This window comes from Benincasa hispida, chromosome 1 (assembly GCF_027475165.1).
Source record: "Benincasa hispida cultivar pf3 chromosome 1, pf3_genome.v1.1, whole genome shotgun sequence".
NCBI lineage: Eukaryota > Viridiplantae > Streptophyta > Magnoliopsida > Cucurbitales > Cucurbitaceae > Benincasa > Benincasa hispida.
This window is the reverse complement of record NC_143478.1, coordinates 5,160,503-5,168,634: the sequence shown is the minus strand read 5'-3', so window position 1 is coordinate 5,168,634 and position 8,132 is coordinate 5,160,503. Positions and strand designations below refer to the sequence as shown.

At 34.7% G+C, this 8,132-nt stretch overlaps 1 pseudogene across 1 annotated transcript; it reads right to left on the bottom strand.

The window, feature by feature from the left end:
* Positions 1–3,022, bottom strand: LOC120069988 (chromo domain protein LHP1-like; annotated as a pseudogene). Its single transcript, XR_016527722.1, has 6 exons — positions 2,587–3,022; positions 2,274–2,299; positions 2,073–2,159; positions 1,208–1,956; positions 433–493; positions 1–342 (listed from the first exon to the last, which is right to left on the bottom strand). The product of XR_016527722.1 is annotated as a chromo domain protein LHP1-like (transcript).
* Positions 3,023–8,132: the final 5,110 nt, after the last annotated feature.

Sequence of the window (8,132 nt, the reverse complement as noted above, 5' to 3'; positions counted from 1 at the left end):
GACCTGTAAAAGCTTCCCGTTGGACATAAAAAAGGATGACAATTTCCTACAAGATTATTTAGCAAACAGTCTCTTGCCCTTGGAGATACATTTTTTTTAGTAAAGAATATAATTTCCATTCATCCCCATATAAAAAGTAAACGGAGCAAGAAAATGTTCTGATCTCCTCTTGACACAGTTCTTGAAAATTTACCAAGAAGTCGTATTGTATACCACAGAATCTCCTAAAACTACAAAATTACAGCTTGTAAACCATGAAGATGATGATGGTGGCCAGACACACGTGCAGATCTTTCATAATGTTGGATTATATCGGAGATGTTGCTCATAGTAGTTAATCAACTGCAGTGAGAGAGTTGTTGTAAATACTGGCAGGTCAAAAACCAATTAAGATAAGTATGTAAGGTAGAGTACGGAAATTTGATCAATTACCAGATGTGGATTGTTAGTCTTAAGGAATTTGTTATTCACCGTCACTTCTTTTCCATCCGACCTGCATGCAAAAAAGGAGATCCACAATCACTGCTTCAAACGGACGCCCCCTCCCCCCCAAAACAAGAAAAAAGGGGGATGGCCAGAGCTTGTGTACTTTGGCTGTCCTTATTGTAATGTCAATAAAATGCATAGATATGCCAATGAAGAGATAATTGAAGAAATGTATAGATAACCAAGTTTAACAGATCAGGTTAGAGTTTTGTGTAATTGGGTAGAAATTTGAAAACAATAATCGAAATCAAGTAATTTTAGGGTCCTTTTTATAACAATTTCATTTTTTGTTTTTAAAAATGGTACTTATTTAATCACCATTCATTTAAAATAATTTTTTTTTCTAAAAAAAATATTTGAATTCTTAATCTTGTAGCCTAGTATTTTGAAAACATGGATAAAAAATAGATAACTTTATTTTCTACCATCTTCTCTATCTACTAGGATTCGAACCCACCCATGACCAGAGGGTTAGATAACATTATTATCCACTCTCGAAGTCATGAAGCTACGAAATCGATCGGGTAAAAAATAGATAACAAATCAAAGAAACGTTAAAACTGCTTTTAAGTTCCAATACTTTCACCAAGTTTAAAGAGAGATACATATAATCCACATAGGCTAATGTTGAATCACATGAAGGGTTTACTTGATGACTATTAAATAGAGAGAGTAATACTCAACAATGCAAAGGAAGAGTAGTTAGTGTTGTATAACAAACCTCACAGCCAAGAAGGTTACGATTACATCTGGGATGTTATTTAATACTGAAACTGAATAACCAACAGGCTTGATTATCCTTGTGATGGTAGGCACATTTCTGGAGTGGCCTGACAAACTAGGATTCTCGGGTCCAAATTGTTTGCTGCGATCAGTAGGCTCAATGCTTACAGTTGCTGCATTTTGTTTTAATTCTTGTTCAGATTCTTCAGACAAGGCTGAATCCTTTGTGAACCTTTTCACCCTACTAGACTTCCTTCTCTTGGCTCCAATGGAGTGACTTTCCTGAGCAGAACCCACCACGCAATCGGCCTTGGAAACATCATAAACAAGGGTAAGATCGTTAGAAGCCACTGCTTTTTTATCGGAATCAACCATATTGGCAGATATTGCTGCCTTGAGCTCAACAAGTTTCAGATCATATTCGTCTCTCTTTCTACTTCCATCAAATTTCCCATCCACATGTCCATTCTCAACATCAATTGTTCGAGTAGTTTTGGTATGATTAAGGTGGCTTCCAAACTCTCCTTCATGAGTAGAGTCCACTGGTGCTTGAGGAATAGGAAGATCACAATCACGTTTCCCGTTTAAAGGAGCGGCCGATAGACGATCATCCACAGTACCGATAACTACATCCGTGACATTATCAATAGCTAACATTTGAAGCTGTTTTTCCTCACGAGGTTGATTTTCAATGTCTCCATCCTTGCGCTTGCGCTTGCGCTGCTTCCTGATCGCGACCTACAAAAGCTGAATAACACATAATCAGTTCCAAGTTGTGAGGAAATTTTCCAAATTACATTTCCTGCCATACATTTGCTGCAATCATTTCACAAAATAAAAAGTGACTGAATAGGTGCTAGAACCTTTCTTCAAATTCATCAATAAATTCAGAGCATGCTTGGAGATTGTCCAAGGGTTCCCATGTATTTTCTGTCTCTGGCCAACCACGCCTGTCAAAAACAAATTCCTGAAGCTCCTTTCACGTATATCAAGAACAAATCACAGCGATGGCCGATAAGAACTGTACGATAAACAGAAAGAAAAACCTCAAAAATCGTACATACCATTTGACGAGGTACTGAAGCTGTCCCTATGGATTCAAGAAAAGAAAACTCAAATCAGACTCATAAAAGAACATATACAAACACAATCGCCAGAACAACAAATCCGAGAGTACAACACCAGACTATTTCGATGAAAAAACACCGGAAAATCTATTTGCACATACGATTAAAATAGAAGAGAAATATGTAAAAATACACTCAATTCTCAGAAACATCTGTAATTTCTCAAGTACATTCACATTCTATAACATTATCCAACAAACACTAAAAACGATAGAACAAGTAGGTACAATGGAGGAAGAGACAAAAATACCTTACGGACTCTTTTCCGCCGAATAGCTTCGACTTCGAAGAAGCCTTCATCGAGGTTAGTTCGGTGAGAAGCAGAGACATCAGGTACAGCATTATCTTCTGCGTTGACTTCTCCGGCGTCGTCGGTAGGCAGTGGAATTTGCACAGAACTGTTCTGAAGTGAAGAAGGTGGATATGGAGATGGAATTATGGGTTCATTACCATTGTTGTTAGAGATGGAAGGGCCTGAATCGCCATTAAGATGAGTAGATTGAGTGAAATCAGGGATTGGAAGCGCCGCTGTTTCAGGCTCGGAGCTTCCCACCGCTTTCTTCTTCCCTCTCCCCATTTTCGTTTTATCCCTCCTTTCCTTTCCCTCTCTTTTCATCTTTCAATTTATATCCAATATTAAAGTGAAAGCTAAACGAATTTAATTAAATCTAATTTGGACATCATTTCTTTTAATTCGCTTACCTAATGATTTTCAATTTATGGTTTGAGTTTCACTTGAATCCCAAGTCCCTCAAATAACCTTTTCTTTCTTTCTTTTTTTTTGGTAGGCACATATTTTATCCCTAAAATTTTATAATTATTATTTAAGAATTAGTATTTTATATATTTAATTATTTATAGTTTATTTACGATTATGACCCTATAATTTAGAGATGTACACTATATAAATTCTCTAACCGTTAAAGCGTCATTATTATGTATTTTGGTTTTGCTTCATGGACGTAGCTAACACACTATTATGATTAAACCACGTAAACTTGCGTGTGGATTCTCTACTTTTTACATTTTTTCTATATTCTATATTTCTTGATTTCGTAACATATACTTTTTACAATTTTTTAGGGAAAAAAAGTTTTTAAGACCCTGTTTTTGTTTTTTAAATTCGGTAAGACTTTTTTATTTTTAATACTCTTTTGATAAAAAAAAAAATAATTATTTTATTTCAAAAGATTAAAATCATGGCAATAAATTGAAAGGAAACAAACTTACTTTTCAAAAATAAAAAACTAAATAGACCTTTTTCATTTAACTTTAGTTTTATTTTATTACAACAAATGAATGTTGAGGATTTGAATCTTGGGAAATTTGTACAGATGATCCATTTTTTAGGCCCAAAATGTCAAATGACCAATTTTTTAAAAATAATGTCAATTGACCCTCTGCTGACATCATCGCCATACAAAATTACGTAAATTGCCCTCACAAGTGCCTCACGTTATAAGTCTTTCTCTTGTCGTCTGGTTAAACACTCTCGCTCTCGCTTAAAATTCCCTGGTTTGATGTGATTGCTCGTCAGTGTACGAATGATTTGACAATTTTCACAACTGAAGCCTCAAATCAATAATACCTAAACACGATACAATGTCGATTTCTTTAAACTTTAAACTCCATTTCAACGGTGATTATTTCTCTGGTTTTCGATGGTGTTTTGTTGAACAAAGATTTTTCGAACGGGGATTTTCAAGACAAGGCTTTTTCAGAACAATGTTTCATTATTTTGAATATGTTTCATTATTTTTGCTGTGTTATTTCTTGAAATGTAGCATTACGAAATTTTGTATTGGGAGAGAGAGCGAGAGATAGAACGAGAGTGGGAGAAAGCAAGAGTAAGAGAGAGGGCGAGATTAAGAGAGAGAGCGAGACTAAGAGAGAGCGATAGTACACTTCAATTGCTTGTACAACTTAATGACAAATGTTCTCTTCCTTTATAGGATGACAAAAAAGTGTCTATTTATTCGATATGGAGGTGATTAGGATGAGAATAAAAGTTCATATATTGGGGGAGAGTTGGCACGAATCATTGTGCCTGTTACATTGAAGTATGAAGAATTTAAATCTCACATTTACAGGGTTACAAATGTCAGTTTTTCAGAGTTTGATCTTATAATGAGAGTTAAATATAAGTTTGAATATGAAGCCCCTCCACAATACATAAGGAATGATGATGATGTTTGCTTCCTTCTTTTCCGAGAAGAGCTTAGTAGACTTCAGTTATCTGTAATGTTAAAATCGAATCAGGACGAAAATATTAGAATGGGGTTTGGAAATGTGAGTTATGATGATACGACTGTGGACAGACAATACGAAAAATCATACCAGTTTCATCGGGAAGAGGATGATATTCCATTGTCTACCAATACTGTACCATCAACATTATCACTAGACAACAATCGCACTAATTCAACAAGATTGAATTCAGAATTGAGTGGTACTTCAGTTATTGGTAATGAGAGATCATCTAGACTTGATTATATGGATTATGGTCATCCAAAACAACGTTGTGGTCCTTCAATGGATGTTAATGAGCAACCAACAGGATTGAATGAAATGGATCGTGATCATAGAGATGTGCGTTGTTCTATAGCAGCTTCAATGATTCCACCATCTGTGTCTTCAAGTCATAGGGGAGAGTTGATTATGTCTGATACCTCTTCATTGGGGAGACTTGTAAGTGGAGCCTTCGTACAGTGAAAATGGAAGGGTCTGATATATTCAAGATCACAAAGTACTACAGTTCGCACACATGATCCATCAGAATTCTGAATCACGACCATGGACAAACAATTGCTAAGGTTGTTGGTCAGTTGATTAAAGATAACTTTACAGGAATATGACGCATTTATAAACCTTGTCATATCATTGAGGATATAAGAAGAGATTATGGCGTGAACATAAGTTATGATAAAGTGTGGCGTGTAAGGGAAGCCGTATATGATCTTACTAGAGATACTCCAAAATACTCATCTATGAAGCACAGATACATATATGGCTACACAATATGGATAGATCGGATAAGGCGATTCGTTAATGTTTAAAAAACTAAGATACGGATACGTCTAAGGATGCATCATTTTTTATATATATATTTTTAATATATATGTTTCTAAAAAAACGAGGATACTAATACATTGAAGATACATTTTCTTTTTCTTTAAAAAAATCTAGAATATAGATCAATTTAGCATACAAGTTAATAATAATAGCACAAAATAGAATACAAACACTGAAATACAATACAAAAAAAGCAACATCTAAGATGTTGAAGTACAATAGTTAATGAAATGCAATAGAAAAGTGACTCATATAGCAAAGAAAAAGAAAAAGAAGAAGAAGAAGATTAGAGGGAGAAGTATGAAAATAAATAAAGAACTTCTTCGTTGAATTATTAAAGATATCCAAATGGTTTATATTTTAGTAAACTTTGTGGGGACTCAAATATGATGATGGAGATTAGATGATTCTAGTATACGGTTTGGTCCCTTATTTTTGTTCCTTTAGTTTTGGACTCGAGTAGTGAGCTTTCTAAATAGGTTGCTTAGTTTTATATTGGGAAAGATTAGATGAGTTGCTTGTCTTTTTTCTTAAAAAAAAAGTACGCGTAGAAATAGATAAGTCAAATCGCGTGTCAGATACATATCTAAGAAGTATCTGGAAGTATCGGTATCCGATACGTGTCTGATACGAATTCTTTGTCTCACATGAAGTATATGTGCTTCATAGATACTCATACTCCATACTACATACTTATGGAGAAGGGTTAAAAATAGAGAACCTGGGTACAATGTTTGAGATCGAACTTAAAGATGAGGTGCATTTCAAGTATATGTTTATGGCATTAAGGCTTTGTATTAGAGATTTAGCAAGCTGTCGACTTGTGATAATTGTTGATGGGTCGCACTTGAAAGGAAAGTACAAAGGGACCATGTTGGTTGTGGTTTCTATGGACGAGAACAATCAATTATACCCATTAACATATGTAATAGTGGACAATGAAACCGATCGATCATGGAAATGGTTTATGTCGACCTTGAAATGCAGTATCGAATAACCCGATAATTTGGTGTTTGTGTCTGGTCGGATGGTATCTATCAACAATACTATTCGTGCATTTTTTCCTACGACATTTCATGGATTGTGCACGTGGCACATAGAACAGAATCTTATTATAAACTTTAAGGATAATACGATTGTTAGGATATTTAGAGATGCGACAAGGGCATTTCGCATGATAGAGTTCCATACAAAATGGGACGAACTCCACAGTTTTCGAGATGATACTGTCACAAAATATCTAGAAGACATCGGTCTTCAAAGGTGGGCATGAGTTTATCAAATAGAACGAAGATATGACAACATGACGTCCAACAATGTAGAGTGTTTCAATTCGTTAACTAAAGAGTATTGGCTATTGCCCATAGTATGCTTGATCGAACATGTTAGAGGAATGCTCCAATCATGGTTTTATGAATAGAGTAATTACTGGGCATCTCGAACGACATTGCACTCTGACTACTGTGAAACCTGATTGGCAAGTGAGGCCGATAAGAGCAGACGATATCAGATTGAGCCTATTGATTATTATCAGGTTCACGTGCGAGATAATCGATTGGACGATATTGTGAATCTTCACACGAAGGAATACACATGTAAGGAATTTAACTCACTTGGTATCCCGTGTTCGCATGCCATTATTGCCGCCAAGGAACGAAACATACCCATTTAGAGTTTTTGCAATCAATTTTATACAGGACTCTCTAATGACTGCGTATGCAGAGCCTATAAATCCACTTGGGCACATATCTGAATGGAAGAGAGCTCCTGGATATGTAGAAAATACTATCCTTCTCCAAAGTTTGTGGCACAAGTCGGGTGACAGAGAGTGAGAAGAATACCATCCAAAGGAGAATTTCCCAGATAAATGAAATGTGGTCGATGTGGGAATTATGGGCATAACCGCCAAAATTTTAGCGAACCGCTCATAACCATGCGACGTACTGAAAATGCCGAAACTGTGACTCAAATACCTCTCATATAGTTTCGTTTATAACTAACTTTATCTTGTAACGGTCTGGTGGTATGTGTTATAAATACCATTGATTAGGCCCCAAAGAAGAGTTTTTCATACTTTCAATTTTTTCTATAAACAAAAACAAGTTGTAAGCAATCTTCATTTTTCTATAAATAAAAAACAATAACAAGCTGGAGTATGAGGATTTTTTCTGTAAAAGAAAGTGAATCTTTTTGCAAAATCTCGTTCTCTCAATCTTGCTTTCTCAACCTCGCTCTCTCTCAAAATCTCGCGCTCTCTCAAGGTCTCGCTCTCTCTCAAAATCTCGCTCTCTCTCAAGGTCTCGTTCTCTCTCAAAATCTCGCTCTCTCAATGTTTGAACTTTGAACCTTGAACTTTGATATAATGTTTTATATACCATTGATATAATGAAAAGAGCCATAACTCAATTATAAATGTTTTGATAAAATGTATAATATTGAACTTTGAACATTGAACTTTGATAAAAATATTTTATACATGTTTTACATACATAAAAAATACATGTTTGTACAAACATAAAAATTATAATAAAAAAATACATGTTTTATACACATAAGATGAAAAGAGCAATAGCTCAATTATAAATGTTTTGATAAAATGTATAATATTGAACTTTTAACTTTTAACTTTGATAAAAATGTTTTATACATGTTTTACATACATAAAAAATACATGTTTTTACAAACATAAAAAATACATGTTTTATATACATAAAAAATACGAAG